At 39.3% G+C, this 24,545-nt stretch overlaps 1 long non-coding RNA gene across 3 annotated transcripts in view; it reads left to right on the top strand.

Moving 5' to 3' along the window:
- Positions 1-16,207, top strand: part of LOC102292658 — a 67,106-nt gene extending 50,899 nt beyond the window's left edge. The window contains exons 3-4 of one of the 3 annotated variants that reach the window (XR_006054582.1): positions 5,871-5,989; positions 6,294-16,207. This is a non-coding gene — a long non-coding RNA (uncharacterized LOC102292658). Of the gene's footprint in view, positions 1-5,870 lie in introns of all 3 variants that reach the window. The other 2 variants (XR_006054583.1, XR_006054581.1) reach the window with 2 other exon arrangements.
- Positions 16,208-24,545: the final 8,338 nt, after the last annotated feature.

Below are 24,545 nucleotides of genomic sequence, written 5' to 3'. Positions count from 1 at the left end.
TGTATTACATGTCTATTGGATTATAGACTTGTTATTTGTATTAGGTGCCTCATGCATGGCCCTAGAACAATAAAAGCTCCAATAAAGACTATTATAAGCTTATGGGAACAGAAAAATGTGAATCATCTCATCAGTGACTTTTTGCAATAAACCATTCTTCCCACTGGTGAAGCCAAAATATTCAGTGTTTCATTTTAATTTTCCAAATAAACACATGCACAATTTGTATCGTTCTAATTTATGCCATACTATTTGTCTTTAGTGGAAATAACAAAACATTCACAATTTCCAAAAACAAATGTGCACCAAAAATCAAAACCAGCTTAGCTGAATGATTGACATCCAATGAATCCCTTGGAGATCAAAGACTGCTGTGATGGTGCCTGGTTCATGTGAATCCATGCGCTCCATCAGATTGCTGCCCCTGGAATGTAGCGTCGCTTTGGACCAGGACTTTAATTAGAACAGACTGTTTTGAAGTCGGACGGGTCATTATCTGGCTAACAGAATGAGGACATTCTGTATTTCAGGTTGTAGAAGGAATATAGTGTCTGTTTTCAAAGCATAAGCAGATATGTATCAAATAGTCACAGCGGCAGATGAATGTGATTCCGTGTCTCGCTTGACATTGTTGCTAAGCCTGTCTTCAACTTTTCATGCTACTGTGAAATTACTCGATTTACAGCTGCTGCAGACAGAGGCTCATGGACGAGTGAGTGGAACGTGATTGCAGGCACTGAAATTTTGTGCAGCACCATAACACAGCTGTGTTACAGTTGTTGAGATTTATCAGTTAAATCAGGGAGAAATGCCTTTACGATGATAAATGAGATTGGAAGTTTAATTGAAAATGAGCCTTTATGGCAGCACAAATTTGTATGTTGCAAGAGTTGCTCACTGTTTATTCAAATTTCCAAATTTCCCTAAGCTTGACAAAAGAGAAAAATACAAGTAATCTGCTTTAGCATTTTTAAAACGAAATCTAAACACAAAAACCAAGTAGTCTCATGCAGTGCTTATGATTAGAAAAAATGGGCCATTTTCAATTGCCTAGTGTCCCAAGTGCAAATTTATTGAGACGTTGTTTCAACGTGAAAGATGGACCTCTTTTTCTTTATGCAGCAGAATTTGAAATCAACACAAAAGGTCATATATGCATAAATTAAAATGTTATGGAGTCTTTGATTTTAAGAAGCTTTTGTTCGTCGCTCTTCATAATGTTACAGTGGACAGCATGCTGAAAAAGTGTGGAAAGCCCCTTTTGGCCATGTGGCCCAGCGTTTTCAGCTGTGGTCTCTTTAATTACACTGGGAACAATGGGGTCAGTTGTTTCAATACAGTTCTGAGGGTACATCTTTACAACATGGAGAAGCTTGGAGAAAGCAGCTGTCAGCGAGGATTTCTCTCGCCTCCTCCTTTATCTGCTCAGCTGCAATGTTGCTAAGCACCCGGTATGAAACTATGTTTGAGAGAAAAATCATGCAGATATGTTTTCCATTCATTCATCACTATTCAGCATTTCAAATATAAGATGGCTTTCCTTTGCACAGGTATGTTGAGTGGGCGCTTGCCAAAGCCTGTGGCATTTCAATAGAATATTAAGCATGTCTGATCAAATTGTAGTCACAAAATTACTTACCAGAGATAATATTTATGGTAAGAAAAATGAGATCCCCTTTTATTCCAGTTCAGGAAGAGGAAAGAAACATTGTGTTTCTTGCTGTTTACTATGTTAGTGCCGTCCTTGATGACACTGGGTTCTGTAGCATCAAAGTGCTTTTCTATAGAATGAAGCATTTGTAAGATCCGAGCAAACTGATCACTTTGGGGGGGGTTTGTGCTTTTCTGGGTAAGTGAAACGTGCACCAGTGAGGATGTTCATTTCATGTAGAAATCACTGTGAGAAAAAAGGTGAAAGGCAAAGTAGGCTAGCACAAACAGCTAGGAGCTGCTTCAAAGTTTGAAATGTCTGAAACGGCGGTACAGCTGGTGTGAAACCATAGTTTCACGAATGCTAGCCAAGTAACTATTTGATCACAACAGTGGGATATCCATAGTATACCAAGCTGTGCAGCAAATACACAGCTCCGTGGGTAGTCAAACAGTCATACTTATGACATGCATAGTTGTTTTGTTTTTTTTGAAATAAGGTATACGCTGGTTTACGCTTGTGGTTGCATGTTGTGTCGCACAGAGTCAAATTGAACAGAACAAAGTAGTGTCTAACTGTCTTCCCCGCAGTGCTGAAATAATGACCTGTCTTTGTGTGCATTGTGATCTCTCTCTCTCTCATTTTTTTCCTTTATTTTCATCCCCTCGTTCTCTCACATCTCTTTTTTTTTATACCATTTTTAGCCAATTGAGATGTGGAGCTCAGCAGGAGGAAACATGCTGTATCTAGTGAAACAAGACCATGAATAATTTAAAACGGCGTTATTAATGAACTTCTAGACATTATGTTAATGAACGATTTCAAGTCTAATTTGTCAGCCAGACTTCTGTTGTCTTTTCTGTCACTTTTTTGTGCAGGTTGTGAGGCATTGAAATTAACATCAATTATGACAGGAGAAGAAAAGTTTTGCACTGTAATCAATCTGCAGTAAAATAATCCCAAAATATTTTTAAGTTTAAATAAACTTTAAATATGACTTGTGCATCTTAATATTTAGCTAAAACACAGCCAATCACTGCCTTGTAATTATCACATGTATAAGAAACATATCAACACAGAAACTATCATCTCAAATAATTGTCAGTATCAAAGAGGATCATCATAGAAATCACCGTAGCAGGGATAAATGTCTTTGAACCAAACTACAAGGTGATGCTCTCAAGGTGGATAAATATTTAATCGAGAGGCACAATATAGAAATAACATGGCAGCATCTTTTCCGGCGAGACTAGTACCAGTTGTGTGTTATCAACGAGACAACGTGGTGCGAGTGAGTCTTCAGATCCCAAAGAGCCATTAGTGCCCTCGTTTTCATTGTGACACTGACTTCTTGGATAGCTGCCATCCCTTGATATCATATTACAGCATCAACAGCCCCCCGTTTATCTTTATTACTGGCCCCTAATCTCTGGTGACGGTTAATCATGTTACAAGTTCCTTGGGTCGCTTCTGCATTGTCTTCGCCATAATATTTATAACTTCTGATCACTGAACGGTGTGTTACGCAGGGTTTTCCCACCATCACGACTTGTGTCTTAATAAGAGAAGTCACCCGTTCTCCCACCGTGCTGCTTAGTCATGCTGTGATTAATGTCTTCATGGTCTGGTCAAAGTGTCGATATCTTAAACAGCTGGGCCCATCTGTCATCTTTTTCCTGTGACACCCCTGAACGTAACTCAGGTCCTATCAGGGAGGCCATCCATCAAAGTGGTAAACAGAGACGTCTCACATTAGCAGCCCCGAACACTTCTCATCGTATACCATAACAGACAAGCAATCATCTGGTATTATGTAGCGCTACAGGCTAATGTGAAATATTAACGGAAATATACAGCACACCAGCTGCCGATTGGATGAAGCATCTGTGCTCCGCGTAATTGGTGGGTAACAATTTAATATTGAGGAGACAGTAGATTGTAGATTTGCTCCGCAGATTTGTTCCGAAGCTGTAAGACAATGGCCACAGCAATAAAAAACGAAACACCGATTTCGGGGGTGTATTTCTTACACTTTTTCTGTCTTTACTTCACTGTGTGTGTAAAATTAAAGGCACAGGGTCTGTTTTCTTTGAATAAACTGTGCCTGCCTTTTTACTCGTGTCACATAATCTGTGTTGCAAAATAGCAGAGAAGAGCATTTCACTTATAGCTGAAGTGTGTGCTTTACAAGAGCCTCGTAAAAATGACTGATACCTACAACCACCTTGAACGCAGAGTGTAATGATGCATTTGGATGCATTTATTACCTTTGTCATTTTGTTTCCTCAAGGGGGCAGTAGAATCAGGGACAGCAGGGGTGTCTTTTTATCTGTGCGATTGGTGATGGATTCACTACCACTGCTGCTCAGATAAATGCTGCAGGGTTGAGGCCATGGGCCAGCTTACGAGGGATCAACCTCATCGTTTTTTCCACTGCCCACAACCTTCCCTCTATCTCTCTGCGCGGCACTCACTCCTGGTAGGGATTATGCCGAAATACTGTATATGCACTTGGAAATCAAGATATGGAGCTTTTGTCAGTACTTTTGTCAAGCAATGGAGATAAACGTGGCTAAAATATGTGTTTCCAACGCACGTCGCAGAAGCTCAACCTAATGCTCGGCTCTTTTCAAAAACCAAGGGCCACATTTCTATTTTTCTCTCTGCTTCCAGCATTGATATTTTTCTATTCATGAAACATAGATAATGGTCTCTGCAGCAGTGGGGTTTCTTAAGGATATACTTGTTAAAGTGGGAGATAAAAATGTGGATGTATCACAGTTAAAACATCAGTCTCTTAGCCCCCGGTTGCTCGCCATTGTGGTCCATTATTTGGATTCAACCAAAAGCAAACCACATGGTGTTTGAAAAAGAAAAACTCTGTTAGATAAAGGAGGCCAAATTAAGCACAGGTCTCCAGAAATTGGAGCAAGATAGTGTTTCTTTGACTCTTTGAAACCGAAGCACGATCTGGCACACGGTGAGGAGGGGAACAGCTAATTGCATCAGCACCTCTGCATAAAAACTCATTCGGTTACGAAGACATAATGGAAAACAGGATTCGTCCGCAATGCTTCACGTAATACACACCTTTTTTATTTCCTCGCTCAGAGGGGTTTTTTTTCCTCTATTTGCTGTGGTCAGAGCAAAGATACCCATTGTAACAGTAGGAAACATTTCACATGTATTGAGGAATGAAGCAAAGGAGGCCAATAATCAGGGCAGTTAAATGGAAATAGTTTCATTTCCTTTGGTGTAAACAAATACCCCATGTAGTCCTCGGACCAGAGCTGTGGGTAATCGGCTGCTATAACTCAACAGAACACTTTGCCCTGAGCTAAACATAATACTTCCTGCACTTAACTAAATCCATTTTTCAACCCTCAGTAGAGTTATGACACACCAATACATAGTTGTGCAAATGTCTGACAAACCTTTGCAAAGAAAATAATAAAGCAGTGCTTATTTAAAGCTGTTTACGGAGATATTTTAGAGCATGGAATATAAGGGGGTTAAAGGTGAATAGAAAGGGGCTTACCGTGGAGTTAATTTAGGTTTCTCTGCTTTTATTCTCTAGTGGACTGAAAATAATTATATCAAAATATGAAAATAGCAATCCACGGTCTCCTCCTCTGTTTCTGCTCGCTTTAAATTGTCCATTTAATTTGAGTTAAGTCAGTGGGCCGTTGCTTTGTCACGTCCCACCAGCAGCGACTCTTTTTTAATGCTTTTCATACACTGTGAAGCTCCGAGGATGACTGTGGGAAAGTTAAATGATTAATCACTGCTTTTAGCAACAGGTTCAGAGTGAAATGTATGAACCTACAAGTAGGAGGATGTGCAGCTCTGAGCCTGTCAAGCCCAAAACATCCAAAACAGAAGATTAGGCACCTGTCTTAATCCTTTATCTTGGATTCCGTTGTTTGCTTTCTCTTTCCAAGTTCTTCCTTTTGTAATTAGCACCTAGCATCTCTGAGATGGGTTATAGTTGACTGCTAAAGAGAGGATGAAACCTGCATGACTGTAATAGCATGAATTCACCCTATCACGAAACAATGCAGGAGGTCTTTTTCACTCCTGCAGGTGGTGTGAATTCTATCGCCACACCTTCTGGAGCAGCATGGCTGTATCCAAAGCTGAGATACACCTATGATAGCTCACACTGGCGACGCTGTTTGTACTACATGGCATAAACACTTTGCCCATTCGTTTCACTCAGGTTGTAATGGTCCTTGAATGGCTGCTAGGACCCGTGCAGTTCATACCTCAGCACTAAAGCAGGAGACGGGTTGGTCTAAGGTCCCGTTGCGAGGCACTGGTAGATAAAGCACACTCCAGGTAAAAGCATGCATGGCCACTCACCATTAGATCACTCCACATGATGTCTCGAAGATGGCGCTCTTAATTAGAAGGTCCTTGGATCTCGCTGTCTAAAGTCACATTTTACTGCCCACATTACCACTTTATATAACACAGTTCATCCCGAGCTGAGTCGAAACATCGCCGGGATGAACAGTTTATTATGAATATAAGCTGTAATTGACACTACTTTGGAGTTACTTTATGGCTTCATGTTGAACCCAGCATTGCCTGCGCTGTCTTTGACGATTAGCCTGTTACTCACCTGTACTTCATCCCCCAGACAATGGCCTGTTCTGCTCATGCAGATGATGGTGTGCAATATCAAAGCCAAATGAGATGGCTGCCAATTAGGGAGGGCTTCCAAGTGCATTTCAATGCAAACGCGCACTGGTAAGTGCACCCTGTAGTCTTTTCCATTCAAAGACACTTTATTACAGGTAGACTTCAACAGAAACTTCTGAAAGTATTTCAATTACTAGAATAAATGACAGACCTCATTTCAATACTTGGCTTTGGGGAAGGGGTGAACTTTGTAATGATGTCTTCCTAAATGTTCTAAGCTGGAGTTTAAACGGACTTTCTCTTTGGTTAACGGTGTGAGTTAACTGGAAAATTCATATAATCCTTTTTTCTGTGTTCTTGATGGACAAGGCTTGAAACGCCTGAAACAGTGTGAGACCACAGAAATATTTAGAGTACCCCCACAATCCCCACAGGACTTTTTTTCTTGCGTTCACGATGTCTCTGTACAGATGTCTCTGAGTTTAAATAACCAAAGTTTACAGTGGTTACATGTCTTACCAGGCAGTGTTTATTTCTGTTTCCTATTTAGTGCTCGGTGTAAAATTAACTAGTGCATCCTACTAAAAGTGCAACGCTTTTGTCTGTACCTAAGCCCTTTTATCTAACATTCACACTGTCTGACGGACTCCTTGGGCAGCTCTGCATTCAGTATTTTGCCCAAGGATACTTTGACACATGGGCTGTAGGATGAAAAGATGGTCCAATAAATGTTTCCCAAATGATTTTTTAAAATGCCACACATTGCCTTTTAAGCATTATTGTAGCAATATATCAGGATTTCCTCTTTTAAACACCTTTTAATCAGAACAGGTTGGGTTAAGACGGCCAAAAAGTGTCTCCCTCTGAGTGTGTTTCCTGAATCCGCAAAAGCGCATCGGTGCACCACAGTGGCCTTTGAATCCAAATTTTTAGTTATTATTCAGATTAAATCAAGTCGGGGCAGACGGGAAGAGCAGTCAGAAGAAGCTCACTGCTCGAAATCTCGAAGCTCTACCTCTGTGATTGCTCAGGCCACCGTGGAATAAAGATTAGAAGAAAATCACTAATCACAGCGGATGTCATTAGCATATTACCAATAAGGGGTTGCAAAAAGGAAAAGAGGAATTGCCTTATAATGCTGGTTAAAGTACGAATCAATGCCATGTATGGATGCACACAGCTGCTTGACAAACAGATATATTCACTTCCAAACATGGGTAAAGGAAGTGTCTAATAATGATGTTTTTTTCAATGTTTTTGTCTGAGTCACTCGCTGAAGCACTTGATGCTAATATCACATTCCCCCTCTCTCTTTTGATCAGCTTTTGCAGCTGGGCTGCCCTGCCTCACTTGGATGCATCAACAAAGCTTGAAGTGGCCACTCTAATCTGGTTAAGTATTGCCTGGTTGGGGAGAAATTAGCCGAATTCTTTTAACTTTTCAAACAAACATAATACAGTCAAACTTGCTGGATGAGAATCAATTACATGAACTGAATATAGGTTCGGGGGGGAGATATCATTTCATTTCTGGAAATCATCTAATACGTCTATTCAGTGGAATATGCCTGTAGTATCACATCGAAGCCATATTTCAGTCCAGTGAAATGAATGAAGCAGTGGAGTATCTGTTGAAACACTGCCAGAATATGTTACACAAATCTTTTTCACCCCGTGGTAATATTGCCATTATCTGCTTTACTTCAAAAATACTTATATCTTGCCTAAATCCGCGAGACACTGTGAGGAATAATGGGATCATCATGCTTTCTCAAAGTGATTGGTTGGATTGGTGAATAGAAACTATTGCCCTACTTGTGTCAGTCTATTAAACAACATCTGTCTAAATAGAAAAAAACAGAAAGCTAATGTTATTCAGTAGAACGCAATAAATCTTCCAAAAGTGCGATACCTTTGTGTCACATGTATAAATTCTGCAGTATACTTTTACAAAGTTGTTGATACTAAATCATGTTGGAAATCCTCGATATAGAGTGGAAACCACTCTAACAGCATAATTCTGATTTAATAGGTGACAGTTTCACTAGACATTGAGCTATAGTTTTGCATTTAACACTAAGAATATCCATCTATGTACCTGTCAAGCTATTGTTTCTGTAGATTAATTGCAGCGATAGTAAAAATAAAATACTTTTGTTAGACTTTGCTATAAGCGACTTCTTTTAAAATCAAGGAAAAAAAACAAAAATGAATTCTTTTATTCTTGACGTGCCTAACAGATGGTTTCGAGGGGAAAAAGAATATGATCACAATACAGACATTTCTGTTGTATTGAACATTTTCTCCCATTAGATCTTTAAGGCAGATTGTCTCCATTTTTCAATGTGTCTAAAGCCTTTGTTTGAGAGAGATCCGTTAAATCTGTCTTGCTTCTAATAAACTGCCATTATTCCCTTCAACAAGGCAGCTCTCATTAATAATGCTTCTGTCAGCTGCTCATTCTCTTCCGTGAAAATAGAAAATATCATTAATTACAGTTTCTGTCACCCTCTGACAGCTTAAGCAATTGTTCTAGTCCCTGAGTTCTGTTTCATTGTGCCCATACCTTGTGACCACCTATTCTTTACTGTCTCAATGGGGATGTCCAGCAAGTGAGAGCCACAAAGGCCCTGCGAGATTTCATCGCACATTGCAAAGCTTCTATCCCAGCAACACATTAGTCATCCGGGGAGCGATTGACTCAGGACGTAGACTCAAAATCTAGTTTTTATTTTACTCTCAAGCAGAGATTAGGGAAAGATTGGTTCGGTTTACTTTTCATTGTGGATTTGTTGCATTTTTGCCACTCTGAGAGATATTCTCCCTGGATAAACATAGAGGGATTTTCCTATTCAATTCATCAACTGGGGAAAGGAAGAGAAAAAATCATTGACTTAAGATTGCAGCTGCCGAATGTAGACAAGAGAACTGTTGCACAAATACACAAGGATCTCGTTGCGTGTGAAAAATGGCCCGCGCGAATAGAAGGAAACATTTGCAGGACAACTCTCCCAACATAACTGCACACTGTGTTAACAGAGGGAGATGCTTGAATTTCTTAGATTTACAATATGTAAACTACAGAGAAGCCAACAATCACACACCGGCTGTTCCCCAGAGTGCTGCCATGTCAGAAAAATATTTGGTTTGATCCGAGTTTCAGCTTTTCTTCAGCAAACTTAGTAATGAAGCTACAACACATTAGTCATAAATTCAGACCAGATATGAGTCTATTAAGTCTATCAAATACCCATTAAGTTGTTGTGTAGCGTTGGGTTATAGCGAGACGTATCAGCCTCCATGCAGAGCTCATTTCAGTTTGTTTATGTGTCTCTGGATTGGCTACAGGGGGCAAAATAAGCACAAACACAAATGGCTGTACAACACAGTTTGGCAAATTCAGTTTGAAGAATTGCTTTGATCTTGTCATCTGATCCCAGTAAAGTCATATTTGGATGACACCACAGCAATTATAATGCATTTAACCTGTAAATATTATATATATAAATATAAAATGATTACATAGCTAGCAATGTAATAAGCCACACTCTGTGCACGTAAAGCATAGCAGGGAATTTAGGTCCATTGCACAATAAAAATCACTATGAATAAAATGTAAAAGTACTAATTAAGTATTAATTGGTAGGTACAAGGAGAATTTTTCTTTGCATCTATCACAAGGTTTAGGTATATAAATATGTCTGTGTGTGCGTGTCAAAGTTAATAATGCACTTAAATCTATCAAGATCATGAATCCACATGCATCTATTTGAAGTTACTGTCCTAAATAAACATATATGGCTGTAACAATTTCTGTGAGCCCAAAGAAAGGCATTATGTCTTTGGGATTATCTATAGGTGCTTCAATGCATTTTTGTTTTTTACAAAAATGCTGTGCGGCGAAATTAACGGTGATAACTATGAAAGGAAGTGTGATTAATAAACAACACGAGGCTAAAATTAAACCGCACACTCGAAGAAAAAGTAGATGTTCTTCAAAAGCTTTTCAAGGAATATCTACATTCATGTGCTGTTCATTATTCATTTGCAGTTCAAGAAAAAGCCAGAGAATTCATTTTATATTCTGCGGCTGCGATAAACCGTATTAATGGATTAGCTGTCGAGATACCATACTGTTTCTTAAGTTATTGCTGAAATATTCTTTCACATATTCTGTCAAACACCGGATTATATGACACAATAACTTGGACCTTGGTTAAAGTTTCCCATGATTGATATGCTTTGAAGAATATGATACCAGACCCCATACATGGATGTAATTAAACAAGGCCAAGTGATAGCAATAATGTATCATCCACTAGAGCTGAGGTCCCAGCTTCCTACAAACCAGTGTTACCAGAGACAAATGACTTACAGCAGTCACCACCATCGCTTTTAACTTTGCATGGTGCAGACACAAAGAGAGAATTCCTCCCTAACAGTGGTGGCCTGGCCTAGACAAATGGACAGTCATAATCCCCCCCCAACTGGTAGGGAATGTGGTTTATTAGAATATGATACAGTGGATGTGAATTTCTCTTTTTTAGCAGTTCTGATTTAGTTTCCAGCTGATTCATCACCACACACAAGTCATACGTGACAGCTTTTACTGTTTTGGGAGCAGCTTAGCCATCTTGGAGCTACCGCCTTCATAGTTGGGTAAGCTGTTTTTCACGGGGAGTCTGATATTTATTACAACTGCCTGCTTGGGACCCCCCTGTGAGAAGGAACCATAGTGTGTAGATATAAGTAGGGCACAGGATTCTGTGTAATTAAGTTGGTGGAAATGCACCGTGGATTTAACGAAGGGGAAATGTGCATTTTTGAGCGTCCTAAATTAAGCCACTTATTCTGATATTTATTGGCAAACGCTGTTTATCTATTCTGTTACAGGAAACTCTGTTTGGGCCATGCATACAGGAACTGCTGACACGGAAAGATTTAGCTATGATTGCATATCATTACATGAATAAAATATGCATATGATTACATGAAAAAGTTTGTTCAATGATTCTTCAATTTGGGTTTGTTGGGATAGAAGGAGGAGGGGGCGCACAGCAGGCTTTGTCAATAGCTTACAAAGTAATAGGTTGATGACCTGGGTTAATAATTAACACCAAAATTACAAAATGCAGTTTGGTAATTTTTCAATAGAGAACTGCATAGCTTCATGGTTAACATAAGCTTTCAGACACTGAGAAAGAATAATAAGAACTACAATAATTGCACTTATAACTTCTTGCTTCTTTGTGCTCTCCATTGTCGTGCACGTTCTCCTGACTCTTGGGGCTTCAAAACACGTTTCCTTTTTATCTCATACGTTCTGGTCATTTTCTTGAAACAGTAAGGACCTGCGGTGGTAAGAAAATCATTTATGACTTCCTATGTCCTGGCCAGTCCTCCAGGGCTCCTGCACAGTGTCAGGGGAATGTAGATGAGCCCACCTCAGCAGACTCTTTTTTGCCATTTTGTTTTTTCAATAGACCTGCAGATGGGTTCTTGTGCACTCAGACCCCCAGCGGGACCCTTTATCCTTGCTCTAAAAATGACCATCTGAGCTCCTCATCATAGACAGTTCAAGCGAGGCTGAGGCCTTTTTTCAACCCCTCATGTTTCTGTTGCCCAGAAACATTTCTGATTTACATGTACTGCTCAAAATTAAACATTATTCATCTGTTTTTTTAATGTGTCATCTTTGTCACTGAATCTGCGCTTGACGTTTTGTGCAGGGAATTCACACACAAAAGATTTATGTTGTAATTACTTGAGCATAATTACCGAGGAATCAGTTAATCAGCATAAATTAACAAACCAAATAGTTTGAAACATGTACACGAGGAATACACATACTATCCATTATTATGAAAAACATGAATCCAGGGTGCTCAAAAAATTGTTTGAAATAAAATCGACATTACTCTTGGGAGCAGAAAGTTTCCAGAACAGTCAGTCCAATTACAAGCAGGAAGATATTTTCTTCTTTGTGTTGTTTGTGTTGTGTGCTTTGTTTCCTACAAGCATACTTTAAGAAAACATTTGTAGCTACACAACATGAGCAGATCTTTTACTTCAGAATATAGGAGCAAGGATTCTAACCAAACCTTTAATTTATTCAACTTATTAAACATTTATCTTTATATTTTTTTTCTGTGTCCACATTAAAAACACAAAGTACAACATGCAAAGGTTCTGTCCTGAGCCCAATTCTTACTAAACGTGACTTACACCATTATACCATCATGTGTCAAACAATACTTACTATTGAAAGTCATCCACCATGTACCTAATTCCTATTTTGTGGAAAGGCTGAAGCCTGTCCCTGGATGAAAGGAGAAAAGCACCTGCCAATCCATCACTGTGCTACCCTGCAGTAGACAGATCCACATTTGTGCTACAGGCAGTTTATTGTCTCCAGTTAACCTGAGCTGCATGTCTTTGGACTGTGGGGAGAAACTGGAGCACCTGGAGGAAATATGCACAGACACGGGGACAAATATGTGAACCTCTCTGCTATAAAGTGACAGTAGTACTAAACCCTGTGGCTTCCCCAGTGAAATCCAGGCTAATGCTGATATTTTACAGCAGCAGCTACGCAGAGCGCACTGAGATTCTGTGCTTATGCACAAATTATGGGATTTGTTAATGTCTGCCTAAAAACAGGTGCAACCGTTAGATGGAAAAGGACGAGTAGGAGGCCACGTGTAAGGAAACATTCAGGGTGGAGCTCATTCATTAAAATCAAAAAACCCAAAAAGTGACTTTCGGTTATATTTACTCTAACGGTGCATTGTGTTATTGATAAGAAGGGAAGAGGGGGGCTTTACATAATAAGGGAGGAATATTTTGTCTGATGCTATGTTCTAATACATCACAATATGCTAGGATTACAACTGACTTCATCTTGAAGTAGACTTTTTGTCCTTCTTTTGCAGATTATAGAATGATCTTGTGGAAGGGATTAAGGATATTTGTAGACTGTGATTAAACCCTGAATTTTAGATGCTCAGAAGGAGGTTGGGCCCAAAGAGGCTCGTGTTGGGAGTCAGTGCATTTTATAGCGAGAGCGTCTGTGGCACTTTGTGAATTTTACATGCAAAACATATATATAACATATGGAAAAGTGACAACTACTTGTGGTAATTACAGGAAAGCGCCCCGCCCCGCCAGAAATATTAGTTCCCATGAATCAGTGTTTGATCATTTTGATACTGGGCGTTAAACATTCCTTACTGAGGTTAAAGTTATTAAATACTAATCAAACATGAAAACTAAGCACAGAATATTAACTTTAATCTCTGTACCTACTCAGGAATTTTCCTTTAAGAATATTGAATGTGTAAGTGTGTTAGCTTTACAAATGTGGCTCAGCATAAGAATAGATTTCACTCAGCATAATTTCTCTTTCTAAATCACATATTGCATGAATATGTTTCCTTTAGATTACAGTTAACAAGCTCTGTGTGTGGCTGAGGTTACTGCTTATGTGCTCTGACAAGGTGCTGTTTGCAGTTTCTCCCAAAGGAGGCTGAGCACTCTGGATTACAAGCAAGGCTAGCGTTTAGCTGCCACCCCAGACAACATGACTCATAAGCTCTAAAGAGCTGCCACATATGTCTGCATCATAAGTCCATTTGTGATATGACAACATGACCTTTGGATTGAGGCCCATCTGTTCTGCTTCAAATGTTTAGGAGAATTGCTTTGTGTTTGCACCGACTCAAGTTTTAGAAAATGTACAAACAACCATCTTTAAAAAAAGAAAAGATCTAATCCTCAGTGGAAGCTTTAACAAGCAGTAAATCCAAGAACACTGCGGTGTACTACATGTTCATTTTTCATCATATTTCATTTTGCTCTGCCTTCTTGGATTAAATATTTGATCATTTTCAGTGTAGTTGTGTTTCACTGTATTTTTGTTCCAGAATAATTCTGAATTTGAAGGTCCTTGTTGTTCATTTTATATACATCTTGGTATTAATTTATGTAAAGCAATTTGTTCATACATTTTTTAACATCTTGAAAGATCTGCTTCAGATGTGTACTTACATGGGCTGTCTGAGAACTACACCGTGCGCTCCGATCATCTGTTGTATGTTGGATACTTTGCTGCTCTTGTTAATGAAGATAATTCTCTATAACATGTCCTCATTTTTTAGGGTTGTAAATAAATTTATGGCAAGAATCGTTCATCACAGATTCTGTGTCCACTTACTTCTGATTGAAAATTGGAGTCAACTTTATTACTTTCATCAGCTCATCTTCGCTCCGTCAGGCTGCTGCTGCTAGGAAAGTATTAAGGTGATTAGGTTGCGTAAAAAGGCAAAGAAGAGCTCGAGCTTCCTCCAAAAACCTCCGAGAGGAACTACAGAGTTGGAAGATTGCAAATGATTTGACTTTACAAGTCACTTGGTGAGTTTTTTAAAAATGTTTTGTACATTCATAACATTGTATTTATAACAACTGTATTTCTCACCCACATATTCTGTTCCACTAGTTATTATTTTACTGTGACTTTAAAATTTGTTGTGGTGTTGCATTTATGCAGGCCTGTCTGTGAATTATTTAGTAATCCTTCAAAGACTTTAAAGATTAACCGCATTCTAAATAATCTACAAAATAGCGACGATAAGACCCAAGAGTGGGATGCACTGGAGCAACTGGGCACCTGAGCAAGCTTCAATTCAGACGGGACCTTCCTGTTAGTTTTCTGCCTGTGCGTGTGAACGTCCATCCAACTACACTCCTATACATACAATACATATCATAATTAGGTCTATGGTGACTGTGCTGTATTATATAACTGGACTAGGAAATGAGCCTGCATGATGTTTTATGTTTTATGACAAGACCAGAGTGGCTCTGGCTCTCCTCCACACCGTGTCTTTGTCCTTTCTTCACCGCTCTCAGCAGATGGCCCCGCCCCTCCCTGAGCCTGGTTCTGCTAGATTCCTTCCTGTTAAAAGGGGGTTTTTGCTTCCCACTGTTGCCAAAGAATTTGCCCATAGGGGGTCTTAACACCTCTACCTTAAAATATAAAGCGACTTGAGGTATCGATTGTTGTGATTTGGCAATATGTAAATAAAACAAATTAAACTAACTTGTCAATGATTCTATTTATTGAATCAGTGCAAAGAAAACCAAGACACTTAAACGAGAGGCATGGAACTGGTTAGGTGTTGTTAAAAATACACAGCTGACAATAAAACAACTACAAATCCAAAGATTAAAATAAAAGAAGGTAGCATTGGTACTGTAAAAAATCAAAATGCATAGAGGCAAACAGAGAAACTGTAAATAAATCAAGACCTTCAAAGCCGTCGTGACACCACTGCAGCAGTGGAAAGATGTTTTTTTTACCATCTGCCACAATTAGTCACCCGCACAACTACACAAAATATAAAAAAGAGTTACCTTAGCTGCACATAACTCTCATAGCCTGCGTCCAGCATGAGGAATTATTTTATGACATGCTGTATACAAAAGTAATTGGAAACATTACTGAAACAAATTTAATATTTAAATTACACCACACTCACAATCATAACACCAGAACACTGAGAGAGACCGTGCAGCCCTGTAGTGCTATTCATCAGTGGAAGGAGGTAAGAAGCTTTGTGTTTGGCATTTATGCCTAATATGCTACAGACTTAATTCAAGGTGGACATAAAAAACTACACCTTCTTGCAGGTTGCATGGCTAGGTAACTAGTTATACATGGTTATGGTGTAATCAGTTATCGCGGGTTTTAACCTAGCAACAACCTCTGTGTGTCCACACATACACAGGCATTTTTTTAAAGAGGGGTTTTGCCAGCCCTGAGACTGGCGATGTGCCCAGGCTGTACCATGCCTCCTGCACTATGATAGCTGGGATAGGCTCCAGCTTAACTGCAACCCTGAATTGGTTGGATGGATGGATGGATGGATGGATGGATGGATGGATGGATGGATGGATGGATGGATGGATGGATGGATGGATGGATGGATGGATGGATGGGCTTTTTTTTCTACAGAGCCACAGCCACATGAGCATCATTTTTGAAAAATATCTGGCCATACTGTCAAGAGTAAAGTAACAGGTGGTGATATAAGCCTAACCTTACTGAAATATTAGCCAATCAGAAAAGGGGGGAAATGTTCCCCCAGTAGCTGTAAAAAAGACCCAGTAGCTGTTTGTGTACATGTAATTGTGTAAAAATTCCAAATAGTAAGATTAACAGCAATAATATTTTGTTTATATCTGATATTGCAGAAAAATGCCGAATGCACACAATAATCAACAGCCTCATGTCAAGAAAGAATAAAGGAGATTAAAGGTAAACAAAATCTTTGTTTTTCTTTTCCAAATGAAAAGGAAGGTCTTAATTCTGCAATGAGGCTTTCAGGAGCTCTTTTTTCAGTGACCTAAAATGTCATTTATGTGTAGAAAATGCACGAAAAAAGCACATGTACATGTGGGCAGAATTTGTTTTACCATATAATGTGCCCAACGTCACTGCATTAAGCTTGTGTGCAAAAACGGTTTCTATCTATCTGAATCATTTTTGCTTCATAAAAACTCTGGAGGACTTACTCGTCCATCTGGACAGTGACGTTAGGGTTTACCCTGCATTGATTAATAGATGTGCAGCTGATTAGTGTCTGCTAGACTTCACCTTTGCTAAGTGGAGTCACTGAACTGGACCTCTTTGTGCTGTGGGTAGGGTGACCAAGTCCAGACAAACTAAATGTGGGGCAATATTTCCATGGGACTAAGTGGGATTAATTAGCAATCACTTAGCAGGCATTATTCACTGCTAAGTGAATATTGTAGGAATTAAAAAGAAGCTGAAGTTTGTGCTAATGGTCTCGTGTGATAGTCTTTATATATGTGTGCTCTTCCTTGAGCTATATCCGATCACTTATCTGTGTCACCATATTTTCTCCCGTGTGAAATTGAAAAATAAGCCCACCCTTTGTGGTAGTTATCATCATGTTCAACAAAATCGTGTGACTTATGGGATAAAAAAGCATTCACTTCACATGTATTAAATAAAAGGCAAACTTCAGAAAAGTCTTTGTCTTGCAGAGCCAATCAAAATGTAGAGCACTGTCTCAACATGCAGGACGGCGGGACGAGGGATAAAAATGTTGTGCAGTCCTGCATAAAGAAGGACATCTGGTTACACGTGTTGGTGACAAATAATGCAGCCTGCTGTGTGGTGCAGTCCCCAAAAACACTTTATTAATTATTAAATTAATTTGGTCTGTTTAAATCTGCTATAGAAATAAACTCACATGACTTGGATTACATCACACTGGCTATGCCCATCATCATACAGACTAGAAATTCAACTGTGGACAGTGCTGGTGCTATCCTCCCATTAGCACGTCATTTTACACTAACTCCCTGAAAATGGAACTACCTTAAGATGCACGATCTGTGGCACAATCAACAATGTGTGCTTTTTTCAAATGAATGGAGCAATAATAATAACAAGAAGAATAATTTTTAAATAAAAGACAAGACTGTGGGACAAGTGTAAAATTGCTTTCACCCCTTCTGTGCCAAACAGCAGGCCAGGTCATCGCTGCAGTTCCATCGTGAGAATATTTTGTGGAAATCAACTTTAAAATGAGAGTGGGAAGGTTACGTTTGTGTGAAGAGCAGAACCACTGACTAAAACGAATACTAATTACGGTGCAAACAACTCATGCTGGAAAAAGTTTTTTTCCTCTAGATATATATATATAAATGTATATTTTTCTACAGTCCATCTTATGTTCCACATGCACTGTGGAAATCTGTGTGTTTTGACATCTGAAATAAAGACTGCATATATTAAAGCTTCGCATTTCACTCATCACTCATATCAATCAAAGGTGTGAAAAAGTTTAAATATACAACGCTGCAGACATGAGAAACTAGCTGTTGACATATCTCAGATAAATTAGACCCATAAACAAACAGTTCCATGGGAAATCATCTGTTAACTTAATGTGTTTGGTAAGAATGTATTTGTGCAGTTAGTGTCAGAGGGCACTCTGCTGTTAAATCAATCGGTGACCATCATTATTCTTAACTGTTTAAGGAAAGCAGTTTGTTCTCTGCCAAATATGCCTGTATTCTTCATCTACTGCACGACTGCGGAAATAGTTTTGCAGTAAATGATCTCTCATTTACCTCCTCATTTCCTGATTTGATAGGACCCGTTTGAGCTTGACATTGCCATAAAGCCGTAGTTAAAATTCTCATTTAGAGCAGTAACTGTCTTCCAATAGTATGAAAAACGTCTTAACAACATGAAGATCAGCAAACAAATCTCCCAGGAGCACATCCTGCCATATCACTGGCTGTCAGTAAGACCCATCACAGTTTATCTGACTGAGGAAACGGATAAGAAAATAAGTCTCATGGGAACGAGTCCTTAGATAGTGTTAAGGAGCTGAAATAGTTTTGATTCCTCACTGGATAGTTTGTTTTCTGAAGAAATTTGACCCGAGCTCAGGGGTCAGCAGCTCGTCACAATTACCCTTTAGATCCTTTGGGTCCACACTGGGGAAAAAACGGCATCTCCGAGACCTTTGACTGATCATAAGTGTCACAGGAAGCGAAGAATCAAGTTGGCAAAACCTTTATCAGCCCATCAGCACCACTACATGACACGGGAAGACAGCCAGGCATTCTTCTCGCAGGAGATCGGTTTCTTGGCTCAGCCTGTGTTTGAGTGGGTCCTGCCACTTCACTGTTGCTGATAGTAACCCATTTGGCAGCCAGGCATGACTCAGCTGTCTGGTGGTGGGCTTAGGTGGATGGAGTAAGCAAATCCAGTCATTGTGAACTTCATTGCAGTCATTTTAGGAATGTTGTGTGAGCGCCTCATTCACCGTATAGTTTCAAAGAGATAAAACCCATCTCTCACTTAGATCCATTCTTTTCAAACAGGGATCAAAAGCTATGATTATTGGGAACGCTGCATACTCATAATATAAAAGGCTTCAGTGAAGGACAGTGCAACAGGGCTCTCTTGCTGTTGCAGGGAGCTGTCGCTGTCACTGTAGACAGTCTTTCATAAAACAAAACTGTCAGCCTAATCCCCCCAGATTCCCCTCGTGTATTTGCTCAAATCCTGCGTGTAGATTTCTAAAAGTTGTAAATAAATGGATGCACTACAACATAAAGTGCAGAATATAGAAAGAAAAGTCGACTTTTTATTTTATTTATCTAGCAAGAGCAAAATGCAATGCATATACTGTACCAAATATAGCTAAAAGAATCTGTGCTCTGTAATGAGGCGCAGAATTTAGAATTTTAATGGACAAAATCCCTACATATTAAATGCAACCAGAGTAAACATTTAAACAGAAGTACTGCTCTCTCAGATACCCGAGCATTACACCAAACCTGAATACACACCAGCAGTGTTTTCACGTATACAATGAAGAGCAGTTAATCAGATCATTTTGATATCACATAAGTCAGCATATATCATCTCTCAATCTGACACAAAAAGTTTGAGTTTTGCTGCCATACTTGTAATTTCTGCCCAGATATGTGGCAGTTTGTGGCTAACAAGATGTGAATAGCTTTCTAAAGTACAACTTGGTCATAGATAAAGCATATCATTCACTCGCTGACAGGATTATCAGTATGCGTAACAGATCACTCGATTGTTGTTAATCAATTTAACCTCCTGAGACCCGAGCTCGTGTTGGGGATGCATTTGTAATTTCTCCTAGCTATTTAGGATTAGGTGGACCTGACAAGTATATAAAATAAACTTTCTCTTTGAACCCATTATAATAAAGTCAGTGTTACTTAATAAAGTGTGAAACAGTAGTAGAAACAGATGTAATGTTAATAATTGGATGTGATGTCTGCAGTTGTATCATGCAAATCGCATGCATCAAAGATCCATCCGGCAAATGCTGTAAAGGTAACGAATGACTCAGATCATTCATATTTTATTTTTATAGATCTCAGTGAATGAAAGTGTATTCATCCGACAGTGTGGAAATTAGTTGTATGCTTTTAGTTTTGTCCTTTTGATCTTTCACAGTAAATGTTGCTAATTATACAAAATTAATAAAGTCTTCTTGTCAAAATTTAGAATAACAGACGGGCTCAGGCCCAACTTTCCTTTTAATATACCTTTTCTTTATCCTGTCACCAAATAAATGATCTCTTTTCTCTCATATTTATCAATTTATTCCTGCATTTGTTTTCAGGGAAACTGGAAAACTGAGCATGATCGTGCTCATGAAAGCAGACCTGCTGCTGTGTTTGCTGCATCTTCAGTGATATCTGTTACTTTTGAAACTCCGCTCGCTCTCCAGAGGTGATCCAGTCTGCACATGTGCTACTGTGCACTCATCTAGCCTTCAGTGATGAGAGGCTGTTATTTGTGACATAATCAGATCTGCTATAAACAGATCAACTCCACAGACGGAGCAGCATGAATGATGTGTTTTTCCATTTACCAGGAATTAGCTGGAGAAAATAATGACACGGATAATAGAAAAATACAAAAGCTGTAAAACATACATGTGTATGTCCCACGATAAAAATAATGAAATGATCAAAATGTGTTAGATAGATTAAGGTGAGCATTAAGGTTCTGGTGAAGGCTGCATTTCACATGGATGCATTTTGAAGACAATAATGTCCTGAACTACTTGCTTGGTTTACACCCTCAATCTAGCAAAGTACATCTCATTTTAATTCCCACTTATTTTCAACCAGTGACCACTAATCAATAGACTTTTTTGAATTTTTCCTGGAAGTGGCAGCAGTTTCCTCTGAGGATGCAGTCAGCACAGTGTTTGCTTAACAATTTGTGGGCAGCCCCTGTTTATAAGCAACAGTGTGAGTAAAGCAGTACTGTTTGCCACTATGATTAGTTTGGTTCTGTGTAGGCTGCAGATTGGAGGATTATTGGTCCAGGGAGCGATGTTTAGAAAGTCAATCACAGCCACACAATACATGCAAATGTCTGCATAGCAAATACGCAACATAACACGAATGGTCAAATAAAGAGCGGACATTGACTCGGATTGTGTGATCTTGCATGGGCGTGTCTCTGCTCCAGCTCTACTGCCATCCTCAATAAGCAGAGATTTGGAGAGAGTCTGTACCGCAGGGGTAAACATCATTCATTCATTCGTTCATTCGTTCATTCATTCATCTTCACGTGATCAAACAATGGAACCAGCCCAAAAATGAGCTTTGCTGTCACCCTAAAATTTCACGTTTAAACAAACATGTTGAGAATAAACATTTCGAATTTCATGAAGCTTGTGATGCTTAAAACTTGAGGTGTGTTTTTTCTGTATTTTCATGTATGTATGGATTTGTTTATTTTTTATTTCTTTTTGCAGGCAAAGATTTTCCTTACCTAGTCCGAAAACAATTAGTAAAAAGAAACAAGCGCATCATTGAGCAGTTATTCTAAGAGATACTTTTCATTAACTGGAAACATGAATGTAAAGTTGTTCATGTATTTCTTTGGATAAATCATCGCTAAATTAACTGACTTGAAAATGTCACGAATTATGATTTGTGCGTTTAGCCCGAGGGTATTATGGAAATGTACGTTTTGTCGTGATTTATATCCATACATTAATATTTAGAGTTTATGCATTTTTATGTGAGAAGTGGATGGTGAGGTTCGTGGTGGACATGCAGGCAGAGCAGCAAATATCTGTGAGGGAAAAGTGTCAGTAAAAGCACCCTTCTTTTCTTAAATTTAACCAAATCACACCAAGAATTTTCTATCTGTGACTTATTTGCATTTAGTTGCAGTTAAAGAAAATCTAGCTAAACGTTGCAAAGTTTCATTAATATTAAAGAAGTCGTCTATTTTCCTTCATAAACAAATGTGGTCTAACGAAGCAGCGAGGAGGGGAATGTTTACCTATCTCAGCTTTAATTGAGGACAAACTCCATTAGTCCTTGTCCCGGCAGAACCAAGGTGCTATAATGTTCTGCTATTCTCATGACAAGTTTAGACCCAGGACCTCTAGATCTTAAACCAATATATGGCTTATTAATAGAATTTATGTGCCATATACCATCTTCTTGGATGGGGTGCCTAATTATCCCCCAAGCTGAATAATATTGGTGTGCTTTATTAATGTTCCACGGTATTGCCAGGGACAACCAATAAATACGGCACTGGGGATTCTGCCAAATGAAATGGGAATATTTCAGTCTTTTAATGAAGCACTGTCAATGCACACCACATATACCCTTATTTAAATATGCACATGATCCTTCAAAGACATATTATACAAAGGATGGGTAAGTGATGGTAGCTGACTTTCCTTTTACAACCGAAGAGCTGCTTTGAGCCACCTTGGGTCCCTCCTTATGAGAAAAACAACCTCACTGTATAAGCGAGATTCGGGGCATGCTTTTTATTATCATGATATTGTTCAGCAGGCGCACGTAATGAGCACCTTGGTGCCTAATCCCATCGGAACCGGCGGGAAAGGTTTACATTACAGACGTGAACTTTTACCGCCGTGGGTCAGGAGATCAAGGTACCGGGCTTGATTTCTCTCACCTTTCATTGGAACATAATGGAAACTCAAACATCATTATCAGTACATCGAGCCATAAAAGACAAATGTGTGTGTTACTGCTTACATTCTGTTTTCCTCAGTGTTTTATGTCCTCCCTAAGGAGATGTTGAGGCCTGTGGCAGATCGGCCATAAATCCCAAACTTAGTCTTTTTTTATCGCAGTGGGAGGTGGCTGTCTGGCTGAAGATTGACCATGTCTCAGGGCTGGGTAGAGACCTATATGACAGGCCCCACTGAGGACTGAATGGACAGCAGTGTCTGATGAATGGCCTGCCTCTTTCTTAATCACAAAGCACTCACTACAAGTAAGACTTCAACAAAGGCAAGTGTGGTTGTACTGGGCAATTTCAGGGATCTCAGTGTGTCTTTGGTTACTTTTGTTTGGTTTATCTGTGTAAGACTTCTTTAATGAGTGGTGTTGCTTAGTCAATGGGCTTGTAATCCAGGCACTAGAGATCCTGAATTATCAAAGAAGCTAGTGGCACCAGGAACAGCCTTGCCTCTTGCAATCTATAACAACACTCGAGGAGGTCTTCGAGGAGAAGGTGGGAGAAAGGGAAATTTAGCAGATGGAGGTACAAAAGAACCAAAAAAGACATTTTTATTATTATTAATCTCTTTATCGCTACAGATTGTAGCAGGGTCCCTACTGTGGGTTTGTATGAGCCACTTAGTCACAGTCTATAGATCGCAGATCTAAGCAATGTATTGCTGTGGACACTGTTAGCAACAACATTTATTTTATCTGTATCAGTCAAGCGTACACTTAAAATATTTATCTTGCTGTCAGACCGGCTCTTTTCTAAAGGGAACTGAAGCCATTATATTGCCCTCTTCAAAGCCACCAGACGCCTTTGGTGTTTTAACACGTTCTAAGCTAACCGTTTAAAGACCAAAGTTACACAATAACACAAACAAACTAACCATCTGAGGCAGCGGCAGACCAGCAGCTCCCTTGTTCTGTGAAGTAAAATGACTGTTTTCATCAAAGGAGCAGCGGTTTTCAGGAGCGCATAGATGTGTACGCTCCCTATTGGAAAGTGAGGTAAAGTACTTGTATGCAAGTAATACTGCAAACTTGTAGGTGGAAATGGTTAAAATATGTTTTCCTGCAAAGCAGTAATTGCTCAGCTTCTGTGCCAGTATCCTCTGTAGTTTGAACGACCCCACAAATCCAGTAAAAGCAAAAACCTAAAAATCTAAACCTGAAAGAACTAAAAGGATGCTCTTCAAACCTTTTCTGTAAGCTCGTTTTGTGTTGGACAATAATAAACATGTCTAATAAAACCAGCAGCCTCCTTATGTCTGTCTGCGCTACCTTCATCTGTCTCATCAGCATCATCTGATCTACTTCAGACTTGGTGGGTATATTGCTGGGGACCTGAGTGTCAGTGTCAAGTTTGAACTCGCTCTGATCAGAAGTGCTCCCATTTTTGAGGTCCTCTCCCAGTTGCTAAGCAATCAGTGGGCGGAGCCTGTCACTCATTTTGCTCAGCATAATCATCAGCGTCATCGTCATCTTAGGACGAATGTGGGATGTCACGTGATGGTGTTCAGATAGGACCGTAGGCTCTCGTGTTTGATTTGTGACCTCACAGCTGTCACCGATTCAGATGGCTCATCTACCTTTGATGACGCAAACGTGCTTTTGACAGCTGCACTAATTTAAAAGGAATAAAAATTGTGTTT

The sequence above is a fragment of the Haplochromis burtoni genome, unplaced genomic scaffold (genome assembly GCF_018398535.1).
Source record: "Haplochromis burtoni strain Fernald_Lab_line unplaced genomic scaffold, NCSU_Asbu1 Contig_5, whole genome shotgun sequence".
NCBI classification, from domain to species: Eukaryota; Metazoa; Chordata; class Actinopteri; order Cichliformes; family Cichlidae; genus Haplochromis; species Haplochromis burtoni.
Note: the sequence above shows the minus strand (reverse complement) of the source record. Positions and strands in the feature narration are given on the sequence as shown.